Here is a 23,055-nt window from a genome sequence, read left to right as displayed (position 1 = left end):
TTGAGCATCTTTTCATGTGTTTGTTAGCCCTCTGTATGTCTTCTTTGGAGAAATGTCTATTTAGTTCTTTGGCCCATTTTTTGATTGGGTCATTTATTTTTCTGGAGTTGAGCTGTAGGAGTTGCTTGTATATTTTTGAGATTAGTTGTTTGTCAGTTGCTTCATTTGCTATTATTTTCTCCCATTCTGAAGGCTGTCTTTTCACCTTGCTTATGTGTGTTTAAATAATAGGAAGATTTTAGATTGTGTAACAGGCAGTTCAAAAGGTAGCTTGTTGGTTTTTTTTTTTTTTTTTTAATGAACGCAAGTAATCCTATCAGTTGCTTTCACAATATCCTTATTTCAGATACGACGGAGGAGCCTGGTAGGCTGCAGTCCATGGGGTCACTAAGAGTCGGACACAACTGAGCAACTTCACTTTCACTTTTCACTTTCATGCATTGGAGAAGGAAATGGCAACCCACTCCAGTGTTCTTGCCTGGAGAATCCCAGGGACGGGGGAGACTGGTGGGCTGCTGTCTATGGGGTCACACAGAGTGGGACACGACTGAAGCGACTTAGCAGGATCAAGTTACAGAGTCAGTGAACTCTTAAGTACAGTATTAGAAGTATCACAATACCTTTGTGTTTAAAACTTTAAGAACTTGTTTTAAAACTATTTATATCCATTGACGTTCTCTCAGCTGAGTGCACTGTCATAAGGATAATGAACATCCTTCCAGTTCAGATTCTGTTCTTGCTTTTGTCCCATCAGATTGTCAGCTCCTCCATGAGAAGAGAGTTTGTCGTCTTTGCGGCATATAGAGCACCCAGCCACGTGCTTTTTGCTTTTGTAGGCATTCAATGTACATTAGATTGAGAAACCTTGATTTTTAAAATCTGAGGATTAGAGAAACACTTGTTCCTTCTCTCATGTAATAAGACATAATGGAAGGAACCCTCCATCTCCACCTCTGACCCATGCACATGTGTACACACACACACACACTTTCAGCATTTCTTTTTCTTTTTACCCCGCATTCCCTCCTCTGCACAGGGGCTGTGTCTCACTGATTAAATCCCCCAGGCCCCCTTCCCTGTGGTCCTCACACTCCTCTCTCTGCATTCCCTACAATGAGCTTGTAAGGCAGGCCCAGTCTTGTTCCTCTGGGTTGTAGTCCTTGTCCACGCTGCTGCTTGGTTTCTTCTCCAGCCCCTCTGTGTGCCTCTTTCCCTTGAGTATACAGGACTCAGGGTCTAGATTTAGGGTGAGAGGGTTTTTTTTTTAATCTAAGTACTGTTGATTCACAGTGTTTCAGCTGTACAGCAAAGTGATTCAGTGACATGTGTGTGTGTATATGTATATATATACCTTTCTGAAATTCTTTCCATTGTAAACCTTTCTCAAATTCTTTTTGATAATGTTATTCTGCAACATTGAATACAGTTCCCTGTGCTATACAGCAGGACCTTGCTGCTTACGCATTTCATATATAATACTTTGCATCTGTTAATCCCTCGTTCCCAATCCATATCATCCCCTGCCCCCATTCCACTTTAGTAACCATAAATTTGTTTGCTATGTCTATGAGTCTGTTTCTCTTCTGTAAATTTGTATGATCTTTTTAGATGCCACATATAAGTGACATCATATGATATTTGTCTTTTCTCTTTCTGAATGAATTCACTCAGTATGACAATCTCTAGGTCTGTCCATGTTGCTAAAAATGGCATTATTTCATTCTTTATGTCTGAGTTATATTCCATTGTGTGTGTATGTGTGTGTGTACTTACATATACCATATCCTCTTTATCCATTTACCTATTGATGGACATCAGATTTATTTTTTTAAGCACAACATGTGCATGCATGCTCAGTCACTTCAGTCGTGTCCAACTCTACATCTGACCCTATGGACTGTAGCCCACCAGGCTTCTCTGTCCATGGAGAGAGAAGCACAACATAACATCTGTAATTTCTTCTGTGCCATATATTTACATAATCATAATCAATTTATAGAATTTTTTTAAGTTTTAAATTTTTAAATGAATGGTTAATTCGCCATATTGTTTCATTTTAATTTATAATTCATCAATTTCACCATGTAATTCAGTTTTTGCTCTATATAGTTCAAGGCTATGTTATTAAATACTCACAAATTTATTTTTATATTTTCTTGGTTCAATGTTCTTTATCTCTATTAAAGCTTTTTATCTTACATTCTATTTTACTTCATTTTATATTAACATTTATATACCCTTTGGTCATTTGCCTGATATATTTTTCAATACTTTATTTTAAATAAATCTGAGGTTGTTTTTTTCTTTTAATTTTAGTTGGGTCTCTTGTAACTGCATATATTCAACATGATAGACTGAATTTCAGTAAATGAGTTTAATCCATTTACACTTGCTGTGATTACTATATATTTATATTCTCTTTGTATTTCCTTCATATATTTTCTGTTTATTATCATTTTTCTTTATTTTCCTGTTTTCTTGCCTCCTATTAAACTGATAAAATTATCTGCATTTTCTTATATCCCCTGCTCTCATGGAAGCTCTAGAATATATCCCTCTATCCTTCATAGTAGTACACTATATTTTTAAAATAACTTTTATTTCAAAATCTGAAGTTAATATATATCGTTGTAGTCCTCTCTGAAATATATAGTGCTTTAATATTCTGTTATCAGAACATACACACACACCTACACACACACTCTGTTATTGCTGGGTAGTCTTAGTTAGAGGATTACGTTTTCAGAACATTTATCAAGTTGCGTGTCTCCATGTTTTCCTTACTGCTTTATGTGCCTCCAGTTCTTTAAGCCACGTGTCTTCCTTCGAAGCTCACTTTTCTTGTTAAAATTCATCCTGTAATCACTTTTTCAATTAGAATCAGTAATAAATCCTCTAGAAATTTACATCTCTGAAAATGTCTTAAAAGATGTTTACTTTTGAATTATGGTTTACCTAATTTTAAGTTTCTAGGCCAATGTGTATTTTCTCTCAAAATATTGAATATATTATCCACTGTCTTTTGTCATCAGCTGTTTCTAATGAGAATACTGTTCCCTCCCCTCACTTTTTGTAGATTATATGGGATTTTTTCTTTGGGGGGTTGAATTTTTATTCATACTTACTGTTTTTCAGTTTCATTATGCTATATCTGGGCTTCCTTGGTGGCTCAGTGGTGAAGAATCCACCTGCAACTCAGGACACCCAGGTTCCATCCTTGGGTCAGGAAGATCCCCTGGAGAAGGGAATGGCAACCCACTCCAACATTCTTGCCTGGAGAATCCCATGGACAGAGGAGCCTGGTGGGCTACAGTTCACAGGGTTGCAAAGATTCAGACAAGACAGAAGCAGCTGAGCATGCATGCACACATGCTATACCTAGCTATACTGCTGCTGCTGCTAAGTCGCTTCAGTCGTGTCCGACTCTGTGCCACCCCATAGACGGCCGCCCCCCAGGCTCCCCCGTCCCTGGGATTCTCCAGGCAAGAGTACTGGAGTGGGGTGCCATTGCCTTCTCCATACCTAGCTATAGATTTATTTTTATTTCTTTTGTTTTTATTTGTTATTTTTCTCTTTTTTAAATCAAAGAATTCAAGCTTTTTTCAGTTCTGAAAAGTATCTGTCATTACCACAGTAAATATTATTTTCTGTCTTCACTTTTTTTGAAACAGCCATCAGACATTTGTTGAAGTCTCTCAAACTCTTCACTATATATTTTAATTGTTCTTTCATATATTTTTATTTTTTTCTTTGCGCTTAATGTAGGTACATTCCTCAGAAGTATCTTTCAACACACAACTTATTTTACTATAATCAGATTTTATCATTCTTATTGACTATATGCATATAGACATATAAGATGAATATACATATGTAATATATTACTGCATGTATAACATGTATTGTATATAATATATGCAACATACACATAAAACAAAAGTATATATGTATAATATTTATGTATATATATGTGTGTGTATATGTATAATTTCTAAGATTTTCAGTTCACTCTTCTCTATATTTTCTTATTTAACTTCTAAATTTTTCATAGTTTCTTGTTTTATTTGTGGATAATATCTCTTCATGTCTCTTTGATAACCCTAAACATGTTTATCAGAAGCCTAATTATTTGGGGGGCAATGAATTTATAATTAATTTTGTTGTCTGTTTGACATTAGCTGCTTTGTTTGTTTTGTAATCTCAGTTTGTGAATTTTTTAAGTGAATTTATTCTCTCCATCTGTTTCTTCACCAGCTTATCATTAGCACTTTGGCAGACTTTCAGTTGATTCCACCCTCGTCCGGACTCCCACCTGGTGATGAAGTTGTCGCTGATGGAGTCCTGGGCTAGTTGTCTTAGTTCAGTTCCTGGTGGGTTCCTGCTTATGAGACAGTGTCCCCCCAGTCCCCTGAGCAGGCCCAGCCTCACAGAGAGACTGATCCTGCCCCTGCCTTATGCACTGTGACTGGGCGATTACCTGTGGCCTGCTCTTTGCACGGGTGACTCTAGGTTAGCTGGAGAAGGGTCCGTGGGATTTCCTCATAGCTCACTGGAGGGAATGGTCTTGAAGAGTGGGCAATATAAACTGATCCCCCAACGTCACCTCTTACTTTACCAAGTCACCTCGGTGCTGGCACAGTGGAACCCTTTGCCTGCTCACTTCACAACTCTTGAAATTACGATCCTTAGGGGGCCAGAGCCTATTCTTTCCTGGCTATCAGCCCTCATGCCCTGAGCCCTACTCACACTGTCCCAGAGAGTAGGAGGGAGCTTTCCTGTGTCCTTCACTCTCCCTCCTGAGATTATCTCAGGAGGCGCTTTCCTCCAAACCCTTTCTATCTTCTCCCATCCAACTCCTAGAAATCCTTGAGTCCACAGCAGGGTAATTTTTTTTAATGATTTGACCTGATGCCATCTAGCTTTAAATTCTGAATAGTCTGCACTGTCCTTTGAAGTCTGACACAGGAAAATGGAACTTTTCAGAATATTAAAGCTAAAATGGCTGGTACTTTTGGTGGCTGTTGTTGTTTAGTCACTAAGTCGTGTTCAACTCTTTTGTGACCCCATGGACTGTAGCCTGCCAGGCTCCTCTGTCCATGTGATTTCCCCAACAAGAATACAGGAATGGGTTGCCATTTCCTCCTCCATGGGATCTTCCTGACCCAGGGATTGAACCCATGTCTCCTGTGTCTCCCGCTTTTCAGGCAGATTTTTTTTAACCTCTGAACCACCAGAGAAGCCCAAAGTACATACCTAACCAAACACTTTCTGGCTCAATATGTTCAAGGAAAACTCAAGAAAAATGGGTCAATGTTTGAATATTTAAAGAGCTTCCAGACTCTGAGAAACACAACTCTTAGGTCACTCAGAAACCCCTGGTGCTCACAGACTCTACCCTTTACAAGACAGGTCCCTCAGAAATCCCACTTGCTGTGCATCCTGGATTAAGCAGAACTTCAACTAGGAACACTGATTCTCATGGGCTTATGACCTGGGCAATCAGTTTCAAGCTTGAAAAGTCTTGAATCTCTAGGAAAGTTTATACCAGAAAGAGACAACCTCCAACATAGTGCTTTTGGGGGGGGAAAAAAAAACACAAACTGAACAGGGTCCAAGTGTTTGGAAAAAAATGAAAGGAACACACCAGCTTGGAATGATTACTATATGTGAAAGTTGCCTGAGAAAAGAAAGCAAAAAGCTGCCTCCATCTGGAATCTGCTCCCAAACACTAGAAGCAACCCCAGAGTCTCAGGGCCACAGTTGCTGCTGGAGGCACATTTCTTTCCCTTACCAGATGGGAAACCCTGTAACAAGTAATACCCCTTCTCTCTAAAGATATACCTGAAAGCTACAGCTGCACATCCAGAATTCCTTCTTAACGCTACACCAGATGGCATCTAAAAGGCTTTATCACATATTGTTTCATCTCACATGATCTTAACAGGATCCCTGTCATCCTCATCTTAAGAGATGGAGAAACTGAGACAGAGATTGAATGACTTGGCCAAGATCACTAGGCTAAGATAGTGTTGAGTCAGGACTTACCAGATCCTTCCAGGACAATAAATCTTCATTTGCTATAAAATGGATCCGCTGAGTGTGATGTATTTTCATGTGAAATCCCATGCAAGTAAACCATACATTCTCTAATCGCTCAGATGGTCTGGATTCCAGAGACACTCTAGGAAGGAAGACAAACACCACACAGAGTGGGTATCAACCCCAATAAGAAGAAACTGGTAGAGGGTGGAAGGGATCTGATATAATCAACCTACCACTAGTGCCTGGCTAGTACCCTTGAAGGACGGCGTCACACTGAAGGTTCAGCACTGGCCCATGCTGCGGGCAGTCAGGTCAACATGCAGGGACAAGAACTAGGTCCAGTTTTGTGAGAGGGAGTCCTTGCTATTTGATACCTGAATAGTCTCGAAAGCCGTTATGGCCAGCTCGTCTGAGGAGCTGTTGTGCAAGCACTGAGGTGGTTGGGAACAGAGGCAGTAGCGTCTACAGGATGAGTCGCCCATCTGGCCAGACAGGGCGGTTGTCTACTGCCCCCGCTTCAGTGGGTGCTGTCTAGGCATAACAGAAGACGAAAGGGTGCACACAGCTTGTGAGCACTCCCGAAGATTTGTCCATATGCCTCTTCCTCAAAATCCTGAACAGCTGTCTAAACCACCTGCCACTGTTCAAAGGATCCACAAATGTCCATACTTCAGATCATTTCCCCTCCATAGAATGACCCACTGGACAGATTTCCCTTCACTCAAGGTTACTGTTGAGTGTGGCTGTAGCACAGCAAAGTCCATTTTCAGTTAGCGCCGATATTCTGAGCTGACTCATCTGTGAACCAAACCTTATTTCCTGCTTTTCTCTCTATCAGTCATGAGGAATTCCCTTGATATCATAAGTATAATTTCAGGGAGAGGCAACAGTGCAACTGAGACAGATGATGTGGAATTCTAGTCCTGTTCTGAGACTGATACACCTTTTATGTGATTACTTGTGTGACCTCTGGACCTACTGAGATGTGATCTGAAGGTGCCAGTCTAGCATTTGTGTGTCTTGCCCAGCTTGACCTCAAGACTCATCGAATCTGATCACATGTAGCTTGTGTTGTGAAACTCAGCCACATAGTCAGTTACTTGATATCCTGTGGTCAGGCACTCAGTCTCTTCTAGGGCTTCCTTTTTTTCAAACATAAGTAGTTCTCTGCCAGAAAGTCCTGCTGTTACAAGAATCCTGGAAAATCTGCAACGTGCCTCTAATATTAGGCCTTTTGAGAGACTCCATCCACAGAGGACACTCCAGTATCTTAGGCTCTGCCAGGCCACATGGGCTGAAAAGCAGAGCACCTTGCACCATCTCCTACAGAGCTCTTTCTTCCTTCCCAGACCATGAGATCCCTAAAAACTTCATCTGTGTGACAGACCCCTGAATTTGTACCATGTATCTTTGCTGTCTGGTATGTGTTTCTCTTACTAAGGAATCCAGAGTATTTCCTGCACCCTGAGTCCAATTGGCAAGATGTTATCAGCATAGTGGACACGTATAAATAAAGCTGCTGCAAACATTCTTGTACGTGTGTTTTGCTGGACACACGCATTCTCCTTTCTTGGATGTACCTAGAATGTTCCGGTTGAGTAGACAAAATCCAACAGTTTTCCAAGGTGGATATATACATTTACACTCCCATAATCAGTATATGAGCATTCCAGTTGCTTAATCTTAATTTTTATAATATATATGTAATATATATAGTTTAACTTATCAGTTTTTTCTTTATCATTAGCCCTTTTCATATCCTGCTTAAGAAATTTTTGCCTACTTTCATATTCTCCTGTGTTTTGTCTTCAAACTTTTCTTTTGTTTTTGAATGTTTATAGTTTTCATAGATACTGCTGAATTTCTCTCGATTATTCTCATTTACATTTCTATCTTTAGTATTATGAGCTAGCTTATTTCCCCATATCATCCCCAACACCAGGTATTATTAAATTTTTCATGTTGGCAACGTGATATGAGATGATATTTTGTAGTTTTTAATACTTTTTTTATGAGTGAGGTTGAAAATACTGTATTTATTCATCTTTTATTTTCTTGAAAATCCTCTTCATATCCTTTGCTTATTGTTTTTAATTAGGGTATAATTGCTTTACAATGTGTGTTAGTCTCTGCAGGAATGGAATTGGCTTATTTGTAGAGACATGGATAGACTTTAAAAACTGCTTATTTTTTTAAATTGAAGTCTTCGTTTTTTCCATACTGATTTGTACAGATTCGTTATAAATTACAACGTTAGCTCTTTAACAGTATTATAAGTGTTAAAATTTTCCTGGTTGATTGGTGCTCTTTTGGCTTACTTTATGAAATATTTTACAAAGTGATTACACATTTATGCAACTCAAATGTATTAACTTTTTCTCTGTATGTTTTTTAGGGCCTTTACTATACCTTTCCCCACTTTAATACTTTTAAAACTTGGTCATGTTTTCTGAGAGTGTATTATTGAATTTATTATGTTTAAATCATTGAGCCATCTGCAATATAATTTAATGTAAGATGATTGAAGTTATCTAATTTTACTTGGTCCTGTATCAGGGAGTATGCTCTGTAATGGACACCATGTGGACAGCGTACCTTAGCATCATTCTCTTAGTCAGGTTAAGCCCCAAAACATTGATTCCAAGAGAGACCACAAGCCTCCCATCTACCTTGAGATAGGTCCCATGGTTACTGTATTCTGAGTTTATATACATTTCTTTCTTTTTTTAAATTTTTTCCAAAGAATTGGCTCATCTTTTAAGTACCATTTTTTTCACTTGTCTCTTCAGGAACTGTTTTCATTCTCTTCACAGACAAAGAGAGAAAAAGAGGTGAAATCTATACATTATAATTGCTGATCTGAACTGTATGTGAAAAGATAGACTTAATGGAAGCCCTCCGAGTACCACACTTTTTTTCAGCCTGTCATGCTCTCTACTGGTCTTACTTATTTCTTTCCTTTTTCAACTTTTGATTGCTGGAGATATTTCGCTGAAGGAAAATCTGATTTTTCTGCCGTATTTCTGCTCTCTAGTTGGGGTGAGGATGAAGACGTTGAGATGATAGGAAGTGGCTTTTTTGCATCCTTTCTCTTGGTTGCCTACTGACACATTTGGTGGGTTACTCCATAGGCTAATGAAATTGTCCAGATTTTTTTTTTAGTCATTCTTCCCTCATTTTGAATTTTAAAAGTAGATACCACATGTCAATTCTTACATAATTGTCTCTTTCTATTCATTATTAACACTTTAAGTTTATGGAATAAGTGTGTACCCTTTTCTTTGTCTATATGTGATTAGAGGTTTGTCTATATGTGGTTAGAGCCCCTTACCTTATACCTAGTAGAAGGCAAAACTAGAAAGCATTTACAGAATGACATGAGAAAATATGATCTCAAAGTAGGGAAGATGTTCTAAATAAGACACAAAAAGCATAAACCACAGGAAAAAGCTCATGAATTTAACCACATTGAAATTAAGAGCTTCTGTTTAACACCACGAAGTGAGAATCGAAACTAAGAGCTAGAATTAAATTTGCAATACACACAGGAAATAAAGGATTAGGACTTAAAACATCCAAAAACAAGCGACAAAAATTATGACCAAACTGATTTTAAAACATGCAAATTAAATAAAAAGGAATTTCACAGCTGAGGAAGCATAAATAGTACTAAACATATGAAAAGATTTTCAATCTACTACTAATGAGGCAAATGGAAATTAAAATTGCAGCAAGATGCAGTTTCACATCCACTTGAATGATAAAAGAAAGTCTCATAATAGCAAGCGTTATCACGGATGTAGAGTTTAAGGGAAACCCCTTAATCTGTTGCTTATAGTAATGTGGGGCTTCCCTAATGGCTCAGTGGTAAAGAATCTGACTCCAAGGTAGGAGCCAGAGTTGGATCCCTGGGTCAGGAAGATCCCTAGAAAGGAGCCTGGTGGGCTATAGTCCATGGAGGTCACAAAAGAGTCGAACATGACTTCGTGATTAAAACAACAACAATAGGAATGTAAACTGCTACAACTTCGGGAAACATTTAAGTATTATTTAAGAATGTTGATCATGTACATCAACCAAGATTCCCCTGCAGGCAACATTTTCTAGAATAGCCCTTGTTCATGTGCATCAGAAGACACACACAAGAATGTCCAAAACTACATTATGCCACTCTAATATTCATCAACAGAAGCATGGATAAGTCAGATATAGCAAAGTAACTCAGTAGGATATTAAATAGCATTGAAAAATAACTCCAGCTACATCAATGTGGATGAATGCCGAGTGCATGTATATGTAACAATCCAGTTCCAGTAGACAAAACCAAGCAGTGTTTCCTGTGAATATTTTTATGGGTGGTAGACTCTCTGGCGAAAATCCAGGAATCCTAAACTTATTTGCGTACGGCTGAGAAAGATGCCATTTAAAGAGGGAAATTTTAATTTGAAGTCCGTGAGAATGAAGGAGAGAATGAACGTCACTTTACTTCTTTCTCTTATTATGGTTAGGAGTGATATTATACAGGTGGTAATTGTATGATTCCTTTTTTATTTTCAGTAATTACTAACCTGTAATCCACCAACCAAAAACTTACAGATTGATAGGAAGTACAAGGACAAAAGTTTTTAATGAGCAGTTTGAGTAAGAAATTGAATCACCCTCCAATACTTGAGTGTGAATTTCAACAAACAAGGAAATTCTAGCCACAGTACAAGGAAACCTAATCACAACACAACCATCCAAATCGGGACGGCTAACTTGGGGTGGACACTGATGTTGATTACTTGGATGTTGATTACCTTTATTTAATCCTCACACTTCATTCAAGTTTCACCAATTATCTCAATAATGTGTTTTATAACAAAAAGACCCAGCATAAGTTGCATTTATTTCCTCCAATCTGAAACATTTCCTTAACCTCTACATATTTATGACCTTGACGATTTTCAAGATGAGAGGCCAGCTATTTTGTAGAACATCCATCAGTTTACATTTGCATGATGTTTCAGGGTTAGTAGATTTAAGTTATGCATCTTGGCAGGAATATCACAGGAGTGGTGCTGTGTACTCGCCGTCCTACTAGGGTCCATCATTCTCATTTGTCCCATATTGATGTCATTCACCTCGAGGACTCGAAGATACCACTGAACAAAACGGCCTGCAGGCTTCTCCACTGAAAAGTTAGTCTTTCTCATTGTCATTAGTATTTGGTGGGAAGGTAAATTGAAACTGTCAGTACACTATTTCTCATCAAATTTTCCACTTATTCATTTACTTATTTATATCTATTTGAACTCATGGTTCTCTATATCATTCAGTGAATTATCTGATTATTCAGTGGATAATCTGTTACTACACTGTTTATTTTGATCCTTCAGTTGTCCTAGATTTGAGTATCAGGAACCTATTCAAGTTGACTAAACTTTTAGTACTTTCTGTATCTTTCTTTGATCTCTTCCTTGCTTTCTGAACCAAAAAAAAAAAAAAAAGATTCAAGCTTATCTTATACCTTCCCTGTCCCATCTCTGGAATCTGCTATCTTTCCAAGGGGCCCTGGTTTTTAGAGAGAAAAATGGCAATTAGAAGGCACCATTTGAGTGCTAGTTGTGCTTATTGCTATGGAGGTGTCTCTCCTCACTCTCAGTCAGAGAGATGATAATATATTCACAGCTATATTTATTTCCATATCTAAATATACTTTAAAAACATGAATTCACACAGATATCTCCAACTGTAGTTCCATACTGCAAATTATTCTCTTCTCATGTCTGTAACCCACTTCTCCAATAGTGAAAAATATGGCTTTCACTTCCTTATATATTTTCTTATTTGAATAATCCCTCTGTGTAATCAATCTTCTATCTCAATGCTGCTATCTCCTGCCCAGAAGAAGTGCCCTCCTCTCTCAACTCAGCTCTGGCTCTTAACCAAAATGAACTTTAATGATTTCTAATCTTCCCAGGTGGCTCAGTAGTAAAGAATCCTCCTGCCAATGCAGGAGATGTGAGTTCAATCCCTGGGTCAGGAAGATCCCCTGGAGAAGGATATGGCAACCCACTCCAGTATTCTTACCTGGGAAATCCCATGGACATAGCAGCCTGGTGGGCTACAGTCCACGGGGTCACAAAGAGTCAGATACAACTTAGCAACTGAGCGTGCAAGCTTTACTAAACTTGGGACAGGTATCTTCTAGATTATAGGTCCCTGACTAAAGGCCTCCCTTCCCTTAAAGCATTTACTTTAGAAAATTTGTAGTTGCAAATTATTTCTCTGCCCCTTTAAAATGTATGCAAATATTCTCCCAGCCTGGTTCCAGTTTTATAACCCAGGGTTGTCCTTCTCAAGCACCAAGGAACGAGGTATTTGAAATGTAAACATCAAAGGAGATAGCACCCCTGTTTCCCAGTATCTGTGAGAAGGTGGAAACCTGACTTGGATGCATGTCAACCAGCTATCCCAGGGGCCTAATCACAGAGAAAAACATTTGCAAACTAAGCCACACAGTGCGCTTCAGGCACCCCATTGACCAACCTACCACACAGTGGTCCAGCTTTTTTCACTAGTTCATTCCAGGGTTTAAAAACCTTCCCATGTTTTACTTCAGAAGAGCTGAACTCGGTCTCTTTCTCTCCCCTCTATTACCATAGTGGTGGTTCAGTTGGTATGTCTTGTCTGACTCTTGTGACCCCATGGACTGTAGCCCACCAGGCTCCTCTGTCCATGGGATTTCCCAAGCAAGAACACTGGAATGGGTTGCCACTTCCTTCTCCAAGGGATTTTCCTGACCAGAAATCAAATCCTGGTTTCCTGCATTGCAGGCTAATTCTTTACTGACTAAGCTATGAGTTCTCGAATAAAGCCTTCCTTGCCTGTTTAACTTTCCTCAGTGCAATTTTTGACACTCTTCATTTTAGCATCTTCTCCCAGAAGAACACTGTCTTTTCTGCTTGGGCTCTAATAGCCCACACCAGATCAATCCTCCATTTAGACACTCTGCTCACTGTGCTAGCTGCCCCCGCCCCCTGAAAGTCCACACCTCCACACCTCGCTCAGGCTCGGATTCCCAGCACCGAGTCACTCCTACAGATGGATACTCCCTTCACACTATGCAGGTTCTGACCCCCCCCACCTCGACCGCACCCCCACCCTGCCAGGTCAGCCGCCTTCCTAGGCCCTGACTTCCCACTCTCCCACCATAGACATCTACTTTTCTCTGCACGTATAATGATTTAAGGACTGAACTGTTTGAAAATGGAAAAGAAATAAAAAGAAGGTCAGGGAAAGAAAGGGGAAGATGAAGACTTCATTTTATTCCAGACATTCTTGCCCTGTCTATATATTAGAACTGCTTAGGCAGCTTTTAAAAATGTACTTGTCCCTAGAGATATATGGTTGCCCAAAAGCAGTCCTGGGCATTTTCTGCTTTTACTGAAAACTCCAGATGATATTATTGTGGAGTCTGGGTTCAGAACTGCACCATTAGGTACAAAGAACGGGTAGATGGGGCACAGGTGGGTTTAGGGATCTGGAGAATGAAGTGTATGAGAAAGCCCACCTGAAGCCTTCAATTTTGTCCATTAGGTAGAAAGAGATGTCACCAGGTGAGAATGAGGGGGTCAGAATTTTCAGGAGATGGGAAGTGGAGAATCTAGGAAACTATACTTATTCAGAGAGGAAGACAAAGTATAATAAAGAACAAAAGACTGTGGACATAATGCTGAACTTAACAAAAACTGTAGCAAGAGTCCTACTGGGGTGGATTGTTCATCTTTAGAATATTGTGGAACACAGGAACGTGTGCATTCTGAAAGTCCACACTCACTTGGGTTTTAGTATAGCCCGCCAGTTTGGGAAAACACCTGGGAGTATCAGTAGACATTATAGCTCAAACAACTATAAAAATGATCTTCACCTAATGAAAAAATGTTCATGATATCCTTAGAGAATTTTGCTTAACAAGCTTACCAAGGTTGTGGGGGTGTATGTGTTACTGAGATTTTATTGTTTGTTAATTATATCATTCCATACAATTTTAAGTAAACAGACTTTGAGAAAATACACTGGGAGATTTAAACAGATGATGGTAATATTGATGAAAACATTCAAATGTGTTACAGAAGATAGCAAGAGGCACCACTTCCACTATCATTCCCCAAATTTGTAGATTTCATGTAAGAATAAATATAGTTCGTGGCATTCTTTATAAGTCTATGAACACCGTGTGTGTGTGTTAGTCGCTGTGTCCAACTCTTTGTGACCTTAGGGACTGTGGCCTGCCAGGCTCCTCTGTCCATGGGATTCTCCAGGCAATAATACTAGAGTGGATTGCCATGCCCGTCTCCAGAGGATCTTCCCAACCCAGGGACTGACCCGGTTCCCCCATACTGCAGGCAGATTCTTTACCATCTGAGCCAGCTGGGAAGCCCTTGAACCATGATATACCTGAACAATCTCAAAACTTCAAAGCAAAACAAAGCACTTCTACCAGCAGATGTAGCAGTTTCAATTTCTTTAAAAAGCAATAGCAGAAGCTAATGCAACATTGCAAAGCAATTTTCCTCCAATTTTAAAATGCAAACAAATGAACAAAAACTATATACACAACCCCCAAAGTTGTCATATTCCAGTGGTTCTGAATTTTTATATTCATATCAGAATAATTCAGGAAATAAAATGTGATTCACTGTTCACTCCCTATTTGAAATTATATGTTTCCATACATGATTATCTGGTAAAATTTCTCAAATATTAAATTTATATTTTTAAAATATATGGATAGAAAAAAGTATAATGGAAAACAAAGATTACATTCAGATATGTTTGAATATGGTTCCTCCCCTTCTTTCTATATTCTGTATTTCTTAAGTTTGAAAATGAACTTCAATTATATTCATAATTTTAAAAACTAATGTTCTAGTTTTTAAAAAATAATGAAATTCATGATGACCCAATGTACATAAGTATTAGTTTACTGGGACTGCCATAACAAATTTCTACAGATAAGATGAGTTAAAAATCAGAAATGTATTTGCTCACAGAGGCTTAAAGTCCAAGATCAGGGATTTGTCAGAGTTGGTTTCTTTTAAGGCCTCTATCTCTGACTTGTAGATGGCTGTCTTCTCCCTATGTCTTCACAGGGTCATGTCGTGTGTGCGTGTGTGTGTGTTTGTGTGAGCATGTAACACCAATCTCTTCTTATAAGGACACCAGTCATATCTGAATTAGGATCCACCCTATGACCTCATTTTAGCTTAATTAACTCTTTAAAGACCTTCTCTGCAAATACAGTCACATTCTGAGATAAGGAGGGTTAGGGCTTCAACCTATGAATCTGGGGAAACAATTCAGCCTGTAACAGACATTTGGATTACTCTGAGCTTTCAGTGTTTTCCCAGTATTTTTTTTTTTTTTTCTGTAGGTTTTTTTTTTTTCTTTTTTTCCCACCTCGATTTCTTAACTCTGGGTGACTTGAAACTCTGTCTGGTGAACAGTTTCTCAGCAATGGTTCAGCTTTGTTGATTTTCTGTAATGTCAAGGGCAGCCGTCCATGGGGTCGCACAGAGTCGGACACAACTGAAGTGACTTAGCAGCAGCAGCAGCAGCAACATATATTTATATACATTTAATATTTTAGAAACCTAAAGAAATATGTTCAGAAGCAAAACTGAAACTGTTTGCATTTCTACTTCCTCGCTCTGCTTCTGCACAGGGTCAGGGCTTCAGGAGACAAGTAAACTTCACAACTTAAAGCCTTATTTTTTAAAAAGGATTCTTACAACCACGTATCTCCTCCCATTAGAAGAAGAATAAGAAAGCAAAAATTTAAAATCAACCATTTAAAGTTTCTGATGTAAGAAGAAGTTTTCAGAAAAATGCTGGTAAGTTTCCCAATCATTACACTTTTATTTTTTTATGCTTATGAGGAAACTGCTATTTTTATAAACTCCAGCTGTAGTTTTTAATTAAAAAAACATGTGTTTGTACCTAAGCCATTACTTGTAAAACTATTGAAAGTAGAAATATGAGTGTTTTAATTCTATATTGGTATATTTAACTAAGACTATCTTTATAAATGTTCTTCTAAAAAGAAATGGATCATTAAGTGTACTTAAGGTGGTGAGCGGGTTTCTGGTCATGTAGGGCAGTGGGGAAAAATGATACAGAAACAATGCAAAGACCTTTGGAAAGTTTAACATAAAAGACTGTAAAGGAATTTGTGGTCATGTGCAATTCTGCCTTCCAGAACTTAAGATGTTATTAGAAGTCCAACAGAATATTTAATCAAAGATAACATCCCCCAGAGGCTATTTTTTAGGTTAAGTGCTTCCTTCACATCCATCTCATACAGCAATTTGGTTTAAAAATTAAAATGAAAACTTAAACTTATGCTTAGGAAAATAAAACTAAGCTTGGCTTGTGTGTGGTTTCAGTTTGTCAGACCATCAAAAGACAGTGTGAGTAGCCTTCCTGGGCAGCAGCCAGGATTCTGAATGGTCTTTCCCCCAATCAGCTCTCAGTCATGTGAAGCAGAACAACTCCTCAGGGCATGATATCTGGGATGCTACTGAGGACCTTAGTCTTCCCTGGTGGCTCAGTGGTAAAGAATCCACCTGCGATGCAGGAGACTCGGGTTCAATCCCTGGGTCAGAAAGATCCCCTGGAGAAGGGAATGGCACCCACTTCAGTATTCTTGCCTGGAGAATTCCATGTTCAGAGGAGCCTGGCGGGCTACAGTCGATGGGGTCCCAAAGATAGGACACGACTGAGCAACTAACAACAACAGAGAATCCCTTGAGATGAAGGTGGGTGAGCCCCAGTTCTCATCCTGAAGAGCTCTGCTGATTTGGTACCTCTTAATCCTCAAGAGAGGTAACTGGAGGAGTCACTTGAGAATGGCATCCTGTAGCTCCTTTGTCAATGATTACTATTAATAAGATTTGTGTTCATGATTATTTCAAAACAGGAAGATGAGGGCCCCTAGGAAACCAAGAGTGTGTCAAGGCATTCTCAAAATTTGTTCACACCAGTCATTTTGACCTTTATATATTTCCAACTATATATATATACATGCATACATATGGTCTTAAAATTGATGAACTATAAACTACTTTAAAAGCATTACTGAATATAATAGGTTAGAATCATTATTTTTCCCCACTCCTGTCATGTGGGAGAGAGGAGTTGAGAAACTTTTGAAATTATAATCAGTCCACGGATATTTTTAAAGAGTTTAGCATATTTGATTGAGACCAGGTATTGTTGATGTTTACATTTAACAGAAGAAAAGACTCCATACTTGAGCATTAAATGTCAGTGACCTTATGTGAGAAAAGTATTTCTGTTTCCCTGGTATCTATAGGCTGAATCTGAACAAAAAGATGAAACAGAAAACTGTCGCCTGTTAAATGGCACAAAGTTCCCTTTGTAGCATCCCCGATGTTAGACACCACACCCAGGGAGCCACTGGCGGCTTAGAAGCCAAAGAGAGAACTGTCAAAATAAGGGACGGATTACACAAGGAAATCAAGGAAATTCTTTCTTTTTTTTAATTTATTTTTAATCGGAGGATAATTGCTTTACAATGTTGTGTTGGTTTCTGCCATATAACATGAATCAGCCATAAGTGTACACATGTCTCCTCCATCTTGAGCTCCCACCCACCCCACCCATCCAGCCCATCCAGGTTGCCACAGAGCACTGGGCTGAGCTCCAGAGGGAAATTCTTGATGTGCTACTTCATTTCCAGAATGTTGGGCCTTATTGGAATATTGTAGTCACTGGCTAAATCAAAAGACAAAATTTGGAGTCTGTCCTCTGAGTCCTTAGGATATGCAGAGAGAGGGGAGATGGTTTAAATTACTGAAAGCAGACCTGGGCTAAGAGAAGGTATTGCATCAGACCCTAACAGAGTACATCTGTGGAAAGAGCCAGGTGCCTCCCCTGGAGATCAGCTTCCCCGAGCAGAGGCAGCAGGGGAAAACAGCAGACGTGCTGAGGTGCCAACCCTGAGGGCCGAGGAGAAAAAGGGACCCATGCGGGGGGAAGTCTGGTTTGGGAAATGGCCTCATTTGGGGACTGGGAGTGACACAGCAGAAAAGTTTTATGGGGTATTATGGAACTGGGGTACCTAGAAGGACTGGGGGAGAAAACACACTAACTTTCTTTTCCTTTTGATAAAACTTTTTTTTTTTTCTTCTTTTGTGACCAGATGATTGAAGCTAGAGTTAGGTCTGGCCTAACAGGCAGCAGAGTAAAGAAAGTTCCCCAGATTTCAGTCTGGGATTCAAGCCAAGTAAAATAAGTGCCCAAGTATAATGAGCAAAAATTCCTTGACCAGACATTGCTAACTCAATGATTTTCAAAAATTCATTATTTTTAACTACTCTTAGAAAATATGTTATTCGTTCAACAAATTTTTGTTAAGAAGCTACCACATGCCAGGCACTGGAAAATAGTGAACAAAACGCACAAAAATTCTTGACACAGGATAATGGAGAGAACAGAAAACAAAAAAGGTAAATAAGTAAAAATACATGGAATGGAATACTGGATTGTGATAAGTCCGATCTAGCTTGTTTTAAAAGCCAGATGAGGGAAAGGAGACATCGGGAGATGGGATCGTATTCAGTAGGCTACCAGAGCAGTGTCTCTGTAAGAAGGTGATGTTTGATAATGACCTGAAGGAAGTGAAGGAGTGAGCCCTACTGGTGTCCAAGGATATTCCAGGGAGCGGAAACAAGTGAAGTGCTGGAAGCAGGAGCAGATGCCACCTGTGAGGAGCAACAGAGAGCTGTACCAGATTTAGAGACAGAAAAACAAAGCTAAGATGTTATATCAGAGGGGGGAGCCTGGTGGGAGGCTGTCTATGGGGTCGCACAGAGTCGGACACCACTGAAGTGAGTAGCAGTAGCAGTAGCAGCAGCAGCAATAGGGTGCCTGGTCATCTGAGGCCTGGGCTTCCCATGCAGCATAGTGGTAAAGAATCTACCTGCCAATGCAGGAAACCCAAGAGACATGGGTTCAATCCCTGGGTCAAGAAGATCCCTTACTCCAATATTCTAGCCTGGGAAATAGCATGGACAGAGGAGGCTGGTGGTCTACAGTCCGTGAGGCCACAAAGACTCAGACACGACTGAGCAACTAACACACACACATAAAGTTCATAATAAGGAGCTCGGCGTTCACTGCAAGTCAAATGGGAAGCCACTGGAGGAACTGAACAGAATATTAGTATGTTATTTACATTTGGAAAGGGTCATTCTAGCCGAGATTTTTAGATGTCCCCAAAGGGATCAATTACAGCAAGAGTGAAACTCGTGAGAGAGCCACTGCTTAATTTAGGAGAGAGATGATGGGACCTGGACCAGGAATGGAACGGGTAGCTGGTAATCAGATGCCTGTTTTGAAGATGCGACCTATAGCATTTGCTCCACACTGAATGTAGAATGTGGGAGAAGAGAAAGAGAAAGTATGCCTGCAACATATTTTGAATGTTTATTTAATTAAAAGTATTTACATATAGAAAGAGATGCCATGCAGAACTGCCATACAACCCAGCAATCCCACTGCTGGTCATACACACTGAGGAAACCAGAATTGAAAGAGACATGTGTACCCCAAAGTTCATCGCAGCACTGTTTACAATAGCCAGGACATGGAAGCACCTAGATGTCCATCAGCAAACGAATGGATAAGAAAGTTGTAGTATATATACACAATGGAATATTACTCAGCTATTAAAAAGAATGCATTTGAATCAGTTCTAATGAGGTAGATAAAACTGGAGCCTATTATACAGAGTGAAGTAAGTCAGAAAGAAAAACACCAATACAGTATATTAACGCATATATATGGAATTTAGAAAGATGGTAACGATGACCCTATATGCGAGACAGCAAAAGAGACACAGATGTAAAGAACAGACTTTTGGACTCTGTGGGAGAAGGCGAGGGTGGGATGATTTGAGAGAATAGCATTGAAACATGTATATTACCATATGTGAAATAGATCATCAGTCCAGGTTTGATGCCTGAGACAGGGTTCTCAGGGCTGGTGCACTGGGATGACCCCAAGAGATGGGATGGGGAGGGAGGTGGGAGAGGGGTTCAGGATGGGGACACATGTATACCCATGGCTGATTCATGTCAATGTATGGCAAAAACCACCACAATATTGTAAAGTAATTAGCCTTCTTAAAATAAATTAATTAATTTTTTTTAAAAAGCATGTGCTTTTAAATTTTCTACACTTGAAAAATTTTCTAGTAAAAAGTTAAGGGGAAAATCTGTCCCACAAACAGTTTCTAGTAACAGTCCAATCAATTGCATTTTAATTTTGCTGTGATTTTTTAATGTAATAGATTCTCAACAAATATATCCCAGGTAAAGTTGGGCAATGACCAGATCTTTTATGACACCTCTGCTTCCTCATAGATGCCTTCTAGGATGTAACTCCTGTAAATTCACAAGAAAATGCAGCTCATCTAATAGTGGGAGATCAAAGAACCTCTTCAAGACCTATTTCAAGTTGCTGATACGAAAAGGAGGAGTTTTCAGATAAGCCCTGGTAAGTTTCTAAGAATTAGAGATAACTGTTTCATCAACTTTCTTTAAAAGCTATCTTTAAAAACTAATTCTAAAAACTAAAGCATAACTTTGGAAATGAATATACTTTGAAGTGTACATAAGCCATTTCTAACAAAATGATTCGAAAACTATTGAGAAATCTCATTGTTTTCATATACATATCACCAGATGCCACTGTTTTTAAAAAAAAAAAAGAAACCTTCCAGCAAGCAAGGTGCAGAATGTTTCTGATGGTGGAAGGCTCTGGAGATGAGGCTGGAAGACCTAAGTAAAATTTAGATCAAAGATCCAAACTGTTTAGAAAATTGTGACTCATGCAGCTATGCAAAATTCTGTCTGATATAACTCAAGATGGTATCAAAAGTTTCTGTTGTTGCTGTTGTTTAGTCGCTAAGTCATGTCCAACTCTTTTGCGACCCCATGGACCGTAACTCCCCAGGCTCCTCTGTCCATGGGATTTCCCAGGCCAAGAATGCTGGAGTGGGTTGCCATTTCCTTCTCCAGAGGATCTTCACAACCCAGGGATCAACCCGAATCTCCTGGATTTTTTACCATTGAGCCAGGGAAGCCCTATCAAAAGTTTACATCTGGTTAAAGATGAAAACCTCCAAAGTTTAATCAACATTTTACTCAAGGCTTTCCTTTACAATTAGCTTATATAAAGACTATGAGAAGAATTACATAATTTTAATGTAGTTAAACACAGTCCTAGGAAATGATACTAGCTAGCTTTGTAGTTTCAGTCCGAAAGAACATCAAAGCAAAGCATATGCCTGCTGGGCTCAGCCAAGCCTGGGAGCATCCTTTCCTGGAGGCATGAGTACCTTCAGGCTGCTGAGGCCCAGTGTCCTAAAGGTGGGGGTGGGCACTGGTTCTCACCACTGAAGCTGCTAGTTTAATCCTTCCTGCTCACCACTCCCCAAGAGAAAAAATAAAAGACTTTAGGCAATGGATCCTGAGAGTAAGTACTCATAAAGAGAACTCTGGGTTCAAAACTTTCCCAGAACAGAATAAAGAAGGTAAACTGTAATTTCTCTCCACAGCTCCAGGAGCAGCTCCCCCTTGACCCACTTTAGACAGGGGTGTTTCAAGTGCATTTCTTTTGAAGAAGCAAAGCAAAAGCAAGCAACAAACAAGACAACACTGGTTCTGGTCCGATTGCCCTATACGCACAATGAACGGTGAAACAGATTAGCTGAGAGAAGACATAATTCAATTATGAGATAGTTTTCCTGATCACAACTCCCCCCACCCCCTTTACTTACACTGTGTGGTCTTGCCAAACATAAAGCTCTCTCATGTTTAAAAAATATGCCAACACTCCAGAACGTAAATATGATCAGGTAATGTTCATGAAAAGACTTTGTAAGCCTCAGAACAGTGAACTAGACTAAAGTTCTGTATAAACATTAACAAACCATCGCTGAAAAAAAGGTTGAAGACAGTGATGGGCCAAGGAGTTATATCAAAGCACTGTAAGACCTTTTTGCTCAAATTATTGTCACCTTGAATTAAGTACAATATATCACTCCAGACCAAATATGGATCAGTGATATAAGTTGCTCATATAATTGACAGAGTGCAAAATTCATGTGAAAGCATTACCAAATATACAGTAGCTTCAAATCAGTATGTATCTTCTCAGCTCCCATCATAAGAGTGGGCAGTTGAGAAATTTGTTGATGTTATAAAGGGTCTTCATTTTTGAATAATGGGGGAAGCTTTGAGATAACTCAAAGAATTAAAAAAAAAAAACAAAACTGGCTTGGGAAGAACAGATGTCAGTCACTCTATCCCATCTCCCTGGATAGAATTCCTGGGAGAATTCAAACAATGAAGGAGAAAGCAAGAAAGAGCCTGTCTCCCTGTTAGGTGATGAAAAAAAAAAAAGATCACTCCCACCATCCCCACATTACACACACATATACACATGCCAGTGTGCGCATACACAGTTCTCCGGGCAAGTAATAGCCTGTAAGCAGGAAATCCTTCATGGGCTGTTTCTTGTAGTGTTCTGGGCCAGAGGCAAATGCTATAATCATTGGCTCAAACAGGAGAGAAAACCTAGAACTTTTCTTTACAGTCTTTGGGGGCACCCAGAGGAGCTTACTGTGAGACACTGGCTAAGAGAAGATAGTGCCTCAGGCCTGGGCAGGGCAGGTCTGCGGAGAATGATAGGAGCATCTCCAGAGTAAGGTCTGTCTGGCTGGAACAGCCAGAGCAGTTAAAAGAGCAGAGGACAATGCAGAGACCCCCTGAGTTGAGCTCACCGAGGATCTAAAGTAGAAAACTCTGGAAACAGGGTGAAGCAGGACAGCCAATGGAAAAGGCTTGTCCTTAGAAGACAGGCTTAGCATGCAAGCCCAGCAGTGCCAGTCCTCCACTGAGCGAGTGACCCAGGTGAGTTAGAACTCTGTCTTCTCATTTG

General features: G+C 39.5%; 1 protein-coding gene and 1 long non-coding RNA gene across 4 annotated transcripts in view; one reads left to right on the top strand and one right to left on the bottom strand.

The window, feature by feature from the left end:
- LOC139182660 (uncharacterized) overlaps positions 1-23,055 on the bottom strand; it is a 53,815-nt gene that overhangs the window by 27,376 nt on the left and 3,384 nt on the right. Inside the window, exon 2 of the long non-coding RNA XR_011566165.1 lies at positions 6,046-6,181. This is a non-coding gene — a long non-coding RNA (uncharacterized lncRNA). The remainder of the gene's footprint in view (positions 1-6,045; positions 6,182-23,055) is intronic.
- LOC109558204 (sterile alpha motif domain-containing protein 9-like) overlaps positions 15,518-23,055 on the top strand; it is a 37,590-nt gene continuing 30,052 nt past the window's right edge. For all 3 annotated transcript variants that reach the window (XM_070787490.1, XM_070787491.1, XM_070787489.1), the window contains exons 1-2: positions 15,518-15,920; positions 20,475-20,607. The gene's annotated coding sequence lies outside the window, so the exon portion shown is untranslated. The remainder of the gene's footprint in view (positions 15,921-20,474; positions 20,608-23,055) is intronic.

The sequence above is a fragment of the Bos indicus genome, chromosome 4 (genome assembly GCF_029378745.1).
Source record: "Bos indicus isolate NIAB-ARS_2022 breed Sahiwal x Tharparkar chromosome 4, NIAB-ARS_B.indTharparkar_mat_pri_1.0, whole genome shotgun sequence".
Taxonomy (NCBI): Eukaryota; Metazoa; Chordata; class Mammalia; order Artiodactyla; family Bovidae; genus Bos; species Bos indicus.
Note: the sequence above shows the minus strand (reverse complement) of the source record. Positions and strands in the feature narration are given on the sequence as shown.